The following is a 16237-nucleotide window of genomic DNA, read 5'->3' on the forward strand; positions in this document are numbered from 1 at the left end:
ATTGAATGTCCTATAAATATCAATTAAATCTATCTGGTCTATTGTGTCATTTAAAGCTGCTGTTTCCTTATTTATTTTCATTTTGGATGATCTGTCCATTGGTGTAAGTGAGGTGTTAAAGTCCCCCATTATTATTGTGTTGCTGTCGATTTCCTCTTTTATAGCTGTTAGCAGTTGCCTTATGTATTGAGGTGCTCCTATGTTGGGTGTGTATATATTTATAATTGTTATATCTTCTTCTTGGATTGATCCCTTGATCATTATGTACTGTCCTTCCTTGTCTCTTGTAACATTCTTTATTTTAAAGTCTATTTTATCTGATATGAGTATTGCTACTCCAGCCTTCTTTTGATTTCCATTGTCATGGAATATCTTCTTCCATCCCCTCACTTTCAGTCTGTATGTGTCCCTAGGTCTGAAGTGGGTCTCTTGTGGACAGCATATAGATGGGTCTTGTTTTTGTATCCATTCGGCAAGCCTGTGTCTTTTGGTTGGAGCATTTAATCCATTCACGTTAAGGTAATTATCGATATGTATGTTCCTATGACCATTTTCTTAATTGTTTTGGGTTTGTTTTTGTAGGTCCTTTTCTTCTCTTGTGTTTCCCACTTAGAGAAGTTCCTTTAGCCTTTGTTGTAGAGCTTGTTTGGTGGTGCTGAATTCTCTTTCCTTTTGCTTGTCTGTAAAGCTTTTGAATTCTCCATCTAATCTGAATGAGATCCTTGCCAGGTAGAGTAATCTTGTTTGTAGTTTCTTCCCTCTCATCACTTTAAATATGTCGTGCCACTCCCTTCTGGCTTGTGGAGTTTCTGCTGAGAAGTCAGCTGTTAACCTTATGGGGGTTCCCTTGTATATTATTTGTCATTTTTCCCTTGCTGCTTTCAATAATTTTCTGTGTCGTTAATTTTTGCCAATTTGATTACTTTGTGTCTTGGCATGTTTCTCCTTGGTCTTATCCTGAATGGGACTCTCTGCACTTCCTGGACTTGGGTGGCTATTTCCTTTCCCATGTTAGGGCAATTTTCGACTATAATCTCTTCAAATCTTTTTCAGGTCCTTTCTCTCTTCTCCTTCTGGGACACCTATAACGCAAATTTTGCACTTAATGTTGTCCCAGAGGTCTTTAGGCTGTCTTCATTTCTTTTCATTCTTTTTTCTTTGTTTTGTTTTGCAGCAGTGAATTCCACCATTCTGTCTTCCAGGTCAGTTATCTGTTCTTCTGCCTCAGTTATTCTGCTATTGATTCCTTCTAGTGTATTTTTCATTTCAGTTATTGTTCATCTCTTTTTGTTTATTCTTTAATTCTTCTAGGTCTTTGTTAAACATTTCTTGCATCTTCTCGTTCTTTGCCTCCATTCTTTTTCTGAGGTCCTGGATCATCCTCACTATTCATTTCATTATTCTGAATTCTTTTTTTGGAAGGTTGCCTATCTCCATTTCATTTAGTTGTTTTCCTGGGGTTTTATCTTGTTCCTTCATCTGGTAGGTAGCCCTCTGCCTTTTCGTCTTGTCTATCTTTCTGTGAATGTGGTTTTTGTTCCACAGGCTGCCGGATTTTAGTTCTTCTGGCTTCTGATGTCTGCCCTCTGGTAGATGAGGCTATCTCTCTTTCATTCTTTTTAATGGCTGAGTAATATTCCATTGTATATATGTACCACATCTTCTTTATCCATTCATGTGTTTATGGACTGAGGCCAACGGAGATACAGGGAAGTTGTGGGGATTTGAGAAGTGGCAGTGGATTCCTTTTGATTAAGTTTAGTGGTAGTAGCTGTTTTTGGACCTTCCATATGTTTTATGTTAGATGAGAAAGTAGCAACCTAGGAAGTCAAATGGATCTTTATTCTTGGAATGGCAAATAAGCTTCTCCCCTCTTTTAAACTGAGAACCAGCAGGAAAATATCATTGTTACTAGAGAGAAATGTAAGACTTTCTAGAAACTTCCTCAAAGAGGTTCAGATGGAGAAGCCCTGGAAGACTTTCTCTTGAAATTGGGATCTACATAAGCCCAGAGAAACAGTGAGCTTAGATTACAGTGACTGAAAATAGCTAAATGTTAGTGAGGTACTTATTTGTACCTGGATACATGTATTTCTTTAGTCCTAGCACTATATATGACTTTTATAAAAAGTATGTTTAAAATGTAGAGTGTAGGTTTTATTGTGTGGCTTTTAATTAAACAGAATGTTCCTTTATATTTGTATTTATGTGATACAATAAAGTTTTATTTTATAGGAGAAAATAATAATTGTTCTTTGGCTAGGTTGATACCATGCTGTAGGAAGTCCTAACCAGAATGCTACCACCCAGCACCAAGGCACTGGCATCCACCAGGCCGAACTCAAACTGCATGGTGTGTCAAATGATATAAGTTATGCAAATAAAGTAAATAGTTAAAGGAGCATTTATTATTACATTAAGAGATATTTCCTGAGCATCTCTATTCATTCTACTCCATTCCAAAGGCTGAGATGTTAGAATTCCTTACCATATCCAAGAAACCAAACAGGGATGGATAGATAAATCTAGACAAAGAGTTTCATCTGGGTCTAAGGAAACCTACCTCAAATTTTATGAAATTCCTCTTTGGGGCTGTATATTTTTCTTCTTCAATATAGATCATCTCCAACCCCACTGCACCTTAGAATAAAGGAGATAAGGTAGAAAGAAAAAAAATGAACCAGAAATTCCAAAGTTAAAGAAATGGTTGAACACAATTATGCAAAAGCTAGGAAGCCAAAAATTAATGTTTTCCTATAAAGGATGGAGGATGATGAGTTGGGCTATTAAATGAGTACTGGAGGATGCAGAAAGGGCCATAAGGAGGATTTACTGTTGTTGGGAGAGCTTTCACCTAGCATTTCATGACGTTTGTGCTTTCAACTTTATAGTCAGCCAATTCCATTTCTGCAGTAAAAAAAAAAAACAAAAAAAAAACTGATATGTGATAAAATTAATACTACAAGGAGATGAGAGAAGAGGTGAATTAGGTTGATTTGAAGGAAAATGTTTCAGAAGAGATGAATATACCTACTCAATTATGTTTTTTGAGATGATGGCTAAAAGGCAATAAGATTTCCAAGTCCCAGAGTTGGGACCAGCAACAATTTCAAGTCAAATGGTGGGAGGATTTGTACCAGTGACCTCTAAGCCAGAAGAAATCCTATAAGGACTGGTACAGTGTCAAAGAAGATAAATCCAATGCTTAGGCATGAACATTTTGTAAGATTATCCTGTGACTCTTCATGTGTTGGAATTAATAGCAGTTCCCTAAGCCAAAATTTAGTCTAGAATATGTGCCTTTCTAGTAAATAAAGTGTTTTGTAGTTGTTATAGTGATTTTAAACGAGTATGGTCTGTATAAAAGTGACTGCTAAAGTGATCTGTTGTAAAAGACCTCTATTCTCTGAACAGTTTATTATACAAAATCAATAGGCAACTGAATTGTGTACCCAGGACCATAGCTAGTTCTTCATACAAACCACCTACTTCAGACACCCAGACAACAATGGGCACCCACTTCCCTCAGGCCATCAGTCAGCATGACATTGCTAAGGTGTATTTTAAATTGATAATGTTTTGGAGAGTAACAATACAACAAATAAACAATTGTCATTTTTTTGATAGTTTACTATGTGTTAAGCACTAAGCAAAGGGTTTTAAATAAATAAGAAAGATCCTCTGGCCAGTGGATCAAATGTAAACTGTGTGAGTAGGGACTGTGCCTTTTTCTGCCTTAAACAGAATAGATATACAGGAATGAGTTCATTTGCTCTCCACAAACAATCTCATGAGGAGAGAAAGGCAGGTACCACCCTCCTAATTTGTTAAAGGAGGATGCTGATAAATAGATGTTAAGTGACTTGCCGAAAGTGGTGGACAGCATCAGCTCTAGGGAGGGGTACAAGGGAGATAGGGTCCAGTGTTGCCTCTTTTCTACGTGGACATGAGGTATCTTGTCTTTGTGCTTGGCAGGAACCATGGTTAGATTCAGAACAGGTAGAGTCAATCCTGGCATACAGTCCTGAGGCAACCACTGAGTGAAGAGGAACCTTTTAGATCACTTTGATTTGAGCCAGTCCATTCTCATACTACAATCTATTTTTTCTATCAGAAAAAAATTGCTTTACTAAATATTATTTACAGACATTATTGCCAGTAGTTGCCACATATTTGCCACTTAACTATTGGCTAGGTTCTCTACTAAGCAGTTGACATATAATATCTCCTTTAATTCTTACCTCAACACTGTGAAGTAAACATTATGCCCATTTTATAAGAAAATGGTCATATAACTTGTCCAAAGTCAAGGAATCAAACTTAGACCTACTGAATTTCATGGCTCATAAACTTGTTTGCCTCACTATCTTTACTTATTATTCTATGATGTGAGTAATCAGCTGCTGATCCAGACACATTTTAATACTGTGGGTGTATTTCTAGACCTTATTTCTTAAAGAAAACATTAGAGAGATGCCTCTTTGAATAATGCAGACATGAAGAAAAGGGGGGGGATTTACTTGTTTGAAAGGCGTATTCCAGTGAAACTAGTGTGATGAAAAAGAGACAAACATAAAAAGGTATTACATTCATGAATAGAGAGACATGAAAGTGAATTAACTAGGATGACTAGTGACTGCAACAATAGTCAAAGAGATGCATCTAATGAAAACACCCAGCAGGATGCCTAAAATTAACTCACCATTCACAATCTAGAGATCCCACATTATCTTATTTTAGGTAATAGTATTTCTCACCTTTTCTGAAAAATACTCCTTGTTCCACCTAGTTGCTTAGGCTATTACAATGTTTCTCAACCTTTTTAAAAAAAATTTTGCTCCTTCAGAGAGAAAAAAATAATTTAAATGCTCCCTTATACAGAAATGAAATACTGGGATAAGATCTGTTGGGTAAGGAGGGCCACAGACCATTTAATATCTAAGACATATTTGCTTTCCCAAGAAATAAGTTGCCCTGTTGACAATGTTTGGGTTATAAAGCTACTTGATCCCTTCTCCTACATCCTATATCTGCTATTCCTTCTAAACTGTAAGGGGTTATGGCTAAATAACAAGCGCTCAGGAAAAGCATATGGATGGTCAGCATAGTATTTCATGGGTGTCTCATTAACTCAGTGTATAGCAAGTTAGTCCAGTTGATCCATAGCTCCTGTTAACTACAAGGCCCTTTGTTCAACTGCATAGGCTGCTCAGAAGAAGAAAGACTGTAAAGTCAGATGTTTGAGTTCAAACCTCAGCTCCACCACTTCTCAGCAATGAGACTTTGGCCCATCATCTAACCTAGTGGTCGTCAACTGGGGGCAACTTTGTGCACCCTTCCCCCAAGACATTTGGCAACGTCTGGAGACAGTTTTGATTATCAAAACTGGGCGATGGGGCTTCCCTGGTGGCGCAGTGGTTGAGAGTCCGCCTGCCAATGCGGGGGACACGGGTTCGTGCCCCAGTCCAGGAAGATCCCACATGCCGCGGAGCGGCTGGGCCCGTGAGCCATGGCCGCTGAGCCTGCACGTCCGGAGCCTGTGCTCCGCAACGGGAGAGGCCACAACAGTGAGAGGCCCGCATAACGCAAGAAAAAAAAAAAAACAAAAAACCAAAAACTGGGGTATGGGAGACTACTGTTACCTAATGGGTAGAGGCCAGGGATGCTGCTAAACATCCCCCAATGCACAGGTCAGCCCCTCACAACAGGGAATTAATTATCCAGTCCAAAATGGCAACTGCCAGGTTGGGAAACTTTGATTTAACTTCTCTGCTGCTCATTTTTGTCATTGTGCCAGATGGTGTTCATTCCTTAACAGACATTTCCAATCCATCTCTTTGTTGACTCCACTGAAGAGGTTGGAAACACTAAATACTTATTTTGCCAGCCTCCCTTGCCTTGCAGCTAGGGATAGCCCGGAGGCACAGTTCTGCCCAGTAAGAGATAAGTGGAAATCTATTAGAAGCATAAGGAAAGTGTAGTTTTTTTCCTGAGACAAGAAACAGATGAGACTGGTGTCATCCCCTTCTTAGCCGCTTTCTACCTCAAACGTGGAAGTAATATATAGAGTTGCAGCCATCTTCTTACTATCATTAGGGAAAGGCAAGAGATTCAGAGGATGACCTAGATATTGTTGAGGCCATGAACCAATGCCATATCACCCTCCTGTACTTCTTGTTATGTTAGAATATATAACTCCTATTTGTTTAAACATTCCTGATATACTCAAATTTAAAATTAGGATAATAATAGGTTTTTTCACTAATTTTTATTGAGGTAAAATATATAATAAAATATGCCATTTTAACCATTTTAAATGTACAATTCAGTGGCATCAATTACAATACATTTGCAATGTTGTGCAACCATCACCACTATCTATTTACAATTTTTTTCAACACCCCAAACAAAACCTGTGTGCTCATTAAGTAATAACTGTCATCCACCTTCTCCCCAACCTGAAATCCCTGCTAACCTCTAATCCACTTATTATTTTTATGAATTTGTCTATTCTAGACAGTTCATATAAGTGTAATAATACAGTATTGATACACAAGGCTTATTTCACTTAGTATAATGTTTACAAGGTTCATCCATGTTGTAGGACATATCAGAACTTCATTCCTTTTCATGGCTGAATGATATTCCAATGTATTCCTCATTTTGTTTATCCATTTACCTGTTGATGGGAACTTGGGTTGTTTCCACCTTTTGGCAATGACAGGGTTTTAAAAGATTAAATGAAATAATATACCTAAAGCACTTAGAACAGTGCTTGGTACCTAAGAAGAACTTAGCAAATGTAAGCTAAAATTATTACTGCTATCACTACATACCAACCTGTCACATCCACCCTGTCAACTGTCTTTTGTTCCAAGGGGGAATGTACTAGTATGTATGTGCACTGGCATAAAACTGTGATCAGAACCTACTGTACAATTCAAAGCAAATGATACTCTCATGGATCTGTGACCATACTCTCATGGATCTGTGATCATGATACTCTCATGATCATGTGCGGGTGTGATGGACAACAACCTAATTTCATTTATCCATTCATCCTTCCATACATCTATCCATTCAGAATTTATTGAGCATCTCCTATGGGAGAAATCCTATGCTTCAAACCTAAGCTGAAGTGACACATAATTGATTTGTTAAAAAAGACAAAGAAGAAAAGGAGGTGCTTAATAAACATTTCTAGTGATTATGGAATAGTTCTACACTCAGTCATGAGCTTCAAAAATGTCTCTAGGACTGTGTTATTTCTCCAGAGTTATCAATGAACCAGGCACCTGCCTTATGAAGTCCTCATCCTGCTAAGTACTTTTTAAACAGATTCATAAATATTGTTGACTTTCATCCTTTACAGCTAATGTCTCAAGGTACAAAATAAAAGCTCGGTATAGTGACTATCATGACTGGTGCCAGGAAGAATGCCATTGCCTAAGTGAGAAAAACTTCTACCTTCAAGTAACAGGGATAGGTAGAGAGTAGAAGCGTGTGCACAGCAGGCCAACTTTTTAGCTGGCGAGAGATAAATTTTTGGGGAGAGGATCTGGTGTAGGGAGGGGGCTTATACTGACGAGCACATTAAAACAAGGAGTAGGAAAAAAGTGTGGAGGAGGAAATAAGTAAATCTGATGTCAGTGGTGATAGCAGATCTTACTTTGGCATAGAAGACCTTGTAGATGAGTGTGGATGGTCAACATTTAAGATCAACTCCTGGAATGTTTGGAAGTGAGGTATTCAAGGAGCATTTGCTATGTGCAACGTGTTTTATAACATAAGATAATTATCAGCTTGCCCTGGTGTATCTTACAATTTATTTAGTCAAAATCCACCCACACAATATCTTCAGAAAGCAAGTGGAAGAAATAGTGAGGAAATAAGAATGCCATGGGGTTCTGAGATGGTACATGAAGTCCACGCTTAGAGAACATTCATGAGGGAGCTAGAAACTGAACTGCGCTGAGTAGTGGTTGGCATGCAGGAAAGAAAGGAAATACCACCAATAGAGGAATGACAGAGCACTAGAAAGGAGGTGATGGGCTGACTAGGCAGTAGAGAGGTTGGCCTGACTGGACCACCACGGGAAATAAGGTTTAATGGGAGAGTGGTGCCCAGAAAGAGACAGGCACTAAGTAGCTCATTATTTTCAGGTCAGTCACAAGATAATATGGCTTCATTTCTTCATTTCATTCATATTCTTCATGCTGGAGATTCTCATTCTGTTTCACTAGTCCCTCCCTTGCCCACTTTTTTCATATCTTGTTGTATTTCATCTCACACACTCTAGGCAAGGGGAAAAATATTAATGTTTCAAAAAAATAAACTAGCTCCCAACAAATTTTCTCGGGCTCCTTTGAATAACTACCACACACCCTCCCAATCACATCTTTACATGATTTTCATTTAAATTGGCTCACTTACCTGGCATTTCCTAATGATCTAACTTGTCACTGGTGCTCCAGCTGATACTGTGATTGCTACCAGCTATTTTATACTCTGGAATGAAAAGTGGTAACAATAGAGCCTCTTGTGTTTTATGTTTTGTCAAATGCTGGGTACATTTCTGGCATTTCGTACGTAACAAGTGTAACAAAGCAGGCCCAGGCCGAAGGATATGGCATCTGCTGGCCTCTGGCACAACAAAGGTGGCAAGCCCAGTAGTCTCCAACCTGTAGGGTAGTGATAGATGGCCCTGGGAAATGAGGCTTTTTATCACAATCTACATGAAAAAAGAAATAGTGCCTCCAATGTATCTCCATGAACACTAGAAAAGCCTGAGTGGAAATAAACTACACCCAGGAGACAAGTGCTTTGCGTAATGAGGGTTTTAATCCTACAGTCGCTCTCTGATAGGTGAATATTGCCAAGCATAGAAACTTAGAGTCACTTAAAATTACTAGGGTGTACGGTGTTAGGGAGTGTTCTAATTTCATTCTTTTACATGTAGCTGTCCAGTTTTCCCAGCACCACTTATTGAAGAGGCTGTCTTTTCTTTATTGTATATTCTTGCCTCCTTTATCAAAAATAAGGTGACCATATGTGCATGGGTTTATCTCTGGGCTTTCTTTCCTGTTCCATTGATCTATATTTCTGTTTTTGTGCCAGTACCATACTGTCTTGATTACTGCAGCTTTGTAGTATAGTCTGAAGTCAGGGAGCCTGATTGCTCTAGCTCCATTTTTCTTTGTCAAGATTGCTTTGGCTATTCTGGGTCTTTTATGTTTCTATACAAATTGTGAAATTTTTTGTTCTAGTTCTGTGAACAATGCCATTGGTAGTTTGATAGGGATTGCATTGAATCTGTAAATTGCTTTGGGTAGTATAGACATTTTCACAATATTGATTCTTCCAATCCAAGAACATGGTATATGTCTCCATCTGTTTGTGTCATCTTTGATTTCTTTCATCAGTGTCTTATAGTTTTCTAAGTACAGGACTTTTGTCTGCTTAGGTAAGTTTATTCCTACGTATTTTATTCTTTTTGTTGCAATGGTAAATGGGATTGTTTCCTTAATTTCTCTTTCTGGTCTTTCGTTGTTAGTGTATAGGAATGCAAGAGATTTCTGTGCATTAATTTTGTATCCTGCAACTTTACCAAATTCATTGATTAGCTCTAGTAGTTTTCTGGTCACATCTTTAGGATTCTTTATGTATAGTATCATGTCATCTGCAAACAGTGACAGCTTTACTTCTTTTCTGATTTGGATTCCTTTTATTTCTTTTTCTTTTCTGATTGCTGTGGCTAAAACTTCCAAAACTATGTTGAATAATAATGGTGAAAATAAACTCAAAATGAATTAAAGACCTAAATGTAAAGCCAGACACTATAAAACTCTTAGAGGAAAATATAAGCAGAACACTCTATGACATGAATCACAGGAAGATCCTTTTTGACCCACCTCCTAGAGAAATAGAAATAAAAACAAAAATAAACAAATGGAACCTAATGAAACTTAAAAACTTTTGCACAGCAACGGAAACCATAAACAAGACGAAAAGACAACCCTCAGAGTGGGAGAAAATATTTGCAAATGAAGCAATTTACAAAGGATTAATGTCCAAAATTTACAAGCAGCTCATGCATCTCAATATCAAAAAAACAAAGAACCCCCCCCCAAAAAAAAACAAAGAACCCAATCCAAAAATGGGCAGAAGACCTAACCAGACATTTCTCCAAAGAAGATATACAGATTGCCAACAAACACATGAAAGGATACTCAACATCACTAATCATTAGAGAAATGCAAATGAAAACTACAGTGAGGTATCACCTCACACCAGTCAGAATGGCCATCATCAAAAAATCTACAAACAATAAATGCTGGAGAGGGTGTGGAGAAAAGGTAACCCTTTTGCACTGTTGGTGGGAATGTAAATTGATACAGCCACTATGGAGACCAGTATGGATGTTCCCTACAAAAGTAAAAATAGAACTACCATATGACGCAGCAATCCCACTACTGGGCATATGCCCTGAGAAAACCATAATTCAAAAACAGTCATGTACCACAAAGTTCACTGTAGCTCTATTTACAATAGCCAGGACATGGAAACAACCTAAGTGTCCATTGACAGATGAATGGATAAAGAAGATGTGGCACATGTATACAATGGAATATTACTCAGCCATAAAAAGAAACGAAATTGAGCTATTTGTAATGAGGTGGATGGACCTAGAGTCTGTCATACCGAGTGAAGTAAGTCAGAAAGAGAAAAACAAATACCGTATGCTAGCACATATATATGGAATCTAAACAAAAAAAAAGGTTTTTAAGAACCTAGTGGCAGGACAGGAATAAAGACACAGACCTACTAGAGAATGGACATGAGGATATGGGGAGGGGGAAGGGTAAGCTGTGACAAAGTGAGAGAGTGGCATGGACATATATACACTACCAAACATATAATTTTTTTTTTTTTTTTTTGCGGTAGGTGGGCCTCTCACTGTCGTGGCCTCCCCTGTTGCTCAGCGGCCATGGCTCACGGGTCCAGCCGCTCCGCGGCATGTGGGATCTTCCCAGACTGGGGCATGAACCCGTGTCCCCTGCATTGGCAGGCGGACTCTCAACCACTGCGCCACCAGGGAAGCCCTCAAACGTATAACAGATAGCTAGTGGGAAGCAGCCGCATAGCACAGGGAGATCAGCTCGGTGCTTTGTGACCACCTAGAGGGGTGGGATAGGGAAGGTGGGAGGGAGGGAGACGCAAGAGGGAAGAGATATGGGAACATATGTATATGTATAAGTGATTCACTTTGTTATAAAGCAGAAACTAAAACACCATTATAAAGCAATTATACTCCAATAAAGATGTTAAAAAAAATAATAAAAAAATCAATCATCCTTGGAAGGCATTACTTGGACTGTTTACTAAACAGAGCAAGTAGAGAAAATGGATCCCACAGTGGCTAATGTTAATGTTTTCTTCCTTTTTCTCCCCCTAATCAAATATAGCTTTCTTTTAAAAGTAAAAAAAATAATAATAATAAAAAAAATAAAATCACGTTTCTAGGGTGGTAAACCTAAGATGAGTAGAGATAGTTTCAGGATACAGTCTTTCAATTAGGAAAAGAAAAGAAACTGTTGACCCTTGATATTCATTTAACGCAATGTTTTAATCAAGAATAGGAAGGTAATAAAGATTAAGAACTTCCTTTCAAATTTATTTTGGGAGACTGTTTTTGCTGAAAAGGTGTCTAATGAAAATTTTTATTACTTCTTGATGTTATAAAGTATTTGCAAGCTGATATTAGACAACAGAAATGCAGAATTTTGTTAACCACATAATAGTGTTTTTTTTCCTTTTGCTTTTTATAGACTAAATGAAAGTTTTAAGAGATTGGCTACTATTATTTTCTCCATCTGTTGAAAACGATGTATATCTTCATCTTTACATCTAGGGAGAAGGAAATATCCATGAAAATGATGAATTTAGAGGTTGCAATAATTTATGTGGTGACCACAGTGGTTAGAAATGTGATTGACTAATATTGTACAAAATCATTATAATCCATTACAGAGATTAAAAAGTTGAATTCATGCAGTAAACTGGCTACAAAAGAAATGGACCAGTTAAAGAATATTTTAGAATGTTTTGATTGCATGAAAAATCAACATGATGGTTGTCTTAGGTAATTATTTGTTTTTCCTCAAAAGTAAAATAAAAAAAAAAGTAAAATGAGCTTGTCCTTCATGAACGTGGACTGTTACCAAAAGGGTTAATATTTCCAAAACCTTCAGTAAGATTAGGTTACATAAAAACAAATGCCACAGCCCATTAAAAAAGCAGGCATTTAATTTTTATGGTGTATATTAAAATCTACACAAATCTCTAATTTAAAAAGAGCCATGTAATTTAATTAGTATTAATCAGTGTTGATTTAATAGAAGGCAGAAGAAAGTTTCTGCTCTGTGTACATTAAGGAAAACCAAAAAACAAAACCCACGTTATGATAGATGGATGCATAGTCACTTAAACCCCCCAGATTTAATCTAAAGACTTAATCAACACTGTCTAAAAGGTTATATTATATTAGTACTAATACAGCTAACCAAACCAAAAGTATATTTCTACTTTCAGAAAATTTAAGAGCTTAATTATTTAGGATTCAAGATAAATTTGGCAGCATTAAGGAAATGTAGTATATTCTAGTACAAAACATCTAAAATGTTGCGAAAGGCTTCCGACAGAGACTCAAAGGCAAATATAGATGAATAATAACCTCATACATTTCCTTGAATCAATGGTGATTTTAATATAGATGAATAATAACTTCATACATTTTCCTTGAATCAGTGGTGATTCCATCATGTGCCCATTTGACCAACTTGTACTGAGCACACACTATATGTCAGGCATCATGTTAACCATGGAAGTATATATATGTTAGGATCCATTCACAGAGCTATGCAGTAGACAAGTGAACAATTACAATACCTGTGGGTCAAGAACCTTCAAAGAAGAGCACACAGGTTAGTACGGGACCATGGAAGGACATCCAGTCCAGCTTAGGAGGAATAAGAAAAGGCTTCCCAGAGGAGGTGCTGCCTGGTTGAAACCTTGTAAAAGAATTTACCGCAGGTTGGGTCACTTGAGATCATTGGAATGAATGCAGTTTCTGTAGGGCGCATAATACTTTTTAAAAATGTCTCATGGGAGGGAGACGCAAGAGGGAGGGGATATGGGGATATATGTATACATATAGCTGATTCACTTTGTTATACAGCAGAAACTAACACACCATTGTAAAGCAATTATAAAGATGTTTTTTAAAAAAATGTCTCTTCTTCCGTTACAGTGTGTGTTTTGCAAGGACACATTCATTTTTTTAGCCCATTTTGTGAGCTCTATTGTGCTGGTATTTTATGCAAGTTGATGACTAGTGACTAATGAAAACAATGTTCGTACATTGTTGCTGCATAAGTGTAATACGATGTGGTTTTGCACTTAACAGAAGCTCTAGTTGTGAATATTCACAAAAAGCCTCTTCTGTGATGAACTGCTTTTAGTGAGTCTCACTAGTGGTTTTACACCTGCAGAGCATTGAGGGCTGGGCTGACTTTTGAGAGGACTGAAATTGCTTCATATTGTGATCCTAAATGTATATTCACTATATTCCAGAGTATCCCTTAATAAGTATTTTATGACTGGAAAACAAATAAACAACAACAACAACAAAAAACAATAAGAAGAAGGAAGGTCAGGGCAGTACAGGCAAAGAGAAGAGAATGTGAGGATGGTGAGAGAAGGCAGGGCATGTTCAGGAGTGTAGGGCATTGCTCACTAGGGCAAGAATGCAGAGGACTGGGTAGGAAGAGCACGAGGTGAGGTTAGAGAGGCAGGTGGGGGCCCCTATTTGCCTTCAGTTGCTTCAATTCTCTGGAAGATACCAGAAAGCTATTGAGGGCTTTAATCTGTTTTTCAATAAGTTCCTTTTGGCTTTAGTGTAGAGGATGAACGGGAGAGGGCTAAACTGGGTACAGGGAGATCAGTTAGGAGAAATGACACTAGCCTGGACCCAGGGGCAGTAGGTATGGAGAAGAGAGTACCCGTTTGAGAGACAAGTCTTTAAGATATATAATTAACAAAAGTTTATCATCGATTTAGTTTGGAGGGGTGTAGGAAGGAAGAATGGATAGATTCCTAGATTTCCTGCTTGAGTAATCCAGGGCCTCAAATGATATGGTCAGGACCTTGAAACTTGGAGGGAAGGATGGCTGTCAGCAGTATGCCAGCAGAAGAGGTGCTGATTTCTCCTTACATCTAGTATCAGTTGATGGAGGGATGCTGACTGGACCAGGTCAGGCTATGTGTCTGCCTGACACATGGTTACTTCCCATCAGGACCACATGGAGTGAAGAAGGAATTCCCCAAAGAAAAGGGAAGCAGAAGGGGGCGTGGGTATGTGAGAAAGAGTGTGGAGCAAACAGAAACAACAGCTACCATGGTCTGCTGTACAAGCTGAGAGTAAGAGTCAAGAGAGATGTCTGATAGCAAATTATGGCTATGGATATGGAAGTTAAGAGAGTTCTGGGCTAGAGATCAATTTGGGTGTCAACACTGGCAGAGAGGCCTGAATATGATTGTGCAGGGAGAAGTCAGAAAGGGAAGAGAAAGGCCAAAGATGGAATGCTGGAGTGAGGAAAAGAAGTCCCTAATGGTCCAAGATGGAATGGTCTCAGAGATGGAAGGAAAACCAGAAAAGCAATCAAGGGTAAAGACAATTTCAGGAGAGTAGACTTAATCAACAGTGATAACTGCCTCGAAGAAATAGAGATAAGGCATTTGGCAGCTTGGAGGTGACTCTCATAGGAACCAGCTCCGTGGAGGTTCTAAGCAGGGATGGGAAATCAGATTACAGAAAGTTGATGAGTGAATAGAAAGGAAGTGGAGACACACATACAAACCACTCTCCTGAGAAGCTTGACACTGAAGAGAAGGAAAAAAGTTTATAGCTGGAGTTGGGGTAGAGAGATCTAAACACGTCTATATAAGGGAAGAGAAGTGGTTGAGTAGGAGATGTGAGACAGGTACAGAAGAGTACTGACATGAAGGTGCAGTACTGCTCCTAGAAAAACATTTTTTTTCTAAAGCAAGTTCATTTAAACCCAAATGTGCTCAAAGGAAACCATGTGAAAAGGAAAACATTTTCAAGAACAGGTCAGATAGGATTAATAAACTCTGGGACAGGAATATACATAAACACAACCAAAAATGTACAAGGGAAAGTAGGCTGCTGGATAAAACCTCACATGAGTTACTCCACAGCACCAAAATACACTGTGTTGTCTAGCATCAGTTCTTACTCATCATGAGGACATACATAGTCATTATGGGCAGAGGAAAACACAACCTGAAAAACATGGAGAACACCCGAAACAGACAAAAGGCACAATTTGTAGAAGCTTGGTAAACTAAGCATTACTTTCGGCTGTGGAAACATAGCATGATACCTTGGGGAACTTACTGGGGCCTGAAAAACGACAAACGTTTTGAAATTCTATTCCGTTGCTTTTGGGAAGTCTCCTGTATAGATAATTTCATGATTTATTTCATTGGTTCACTCAACCATTCAACGAATCCTGATGGAGGATCTATTATGCGCTAAGCATAGTCTGACAGAACATCAATAAGAGAGCACAGGTTCTTAAGGAAAATGCGGTGGTGGCTGTGCTTAGAAAAAGCTTCTTCAATTCATCTACTGTCTTTGGAATAGAAAATACACAGTAAAACCTGTCACAATTCTTCTTGGCTGTTGGAATATAGAGAGGATACTGTGTAAAAGACATTGTAGGGCACATTGGCTTTAAAAGATGGAGAACCACTGGCCTAAGCATTCAGGTATATCTCTTTAGAAAAGATTCAGTAAGATGAAATCTGAAGATTCATTCCTCCTCCATTAAATTCAATTTCTAATTACAGGCTATGAAGCAGGCAAAACAAGGAGAACGTGTATGTTTGTGGAAATACAGATATAAATGCTATTGACTATTAGCTCTTCATTGCTCTTACTAGTTTAGTTCCCTTCTCTTAATCGACCCATTTCTACTACTGCCCATAACTTTAGGGTTAGGAACCTCAAATACCTATCTGAGATAGCAACTTCTAGATTTGCCTCATAAACAGGAGACAAGTCTCCTGAAAGGGGAAGAGGAGAGCTTAGTGTTACTGCTTTAAGCTGTGTTAAGTGATGGGTATAGTTGGTATAGTGTGAGATAGAAAACGG

This window comes from Leucopleurus acutus, assembly GCF_964270905.1.
Source record: "Leucopleurus acutus genome assembly, chromosome: 9".
NCBI lineage: Eukaryota > Metazoa > Chordata > Mammalia > Artiodactyla > Delphinidae > Leucopleurus > Leucopleurus acutus.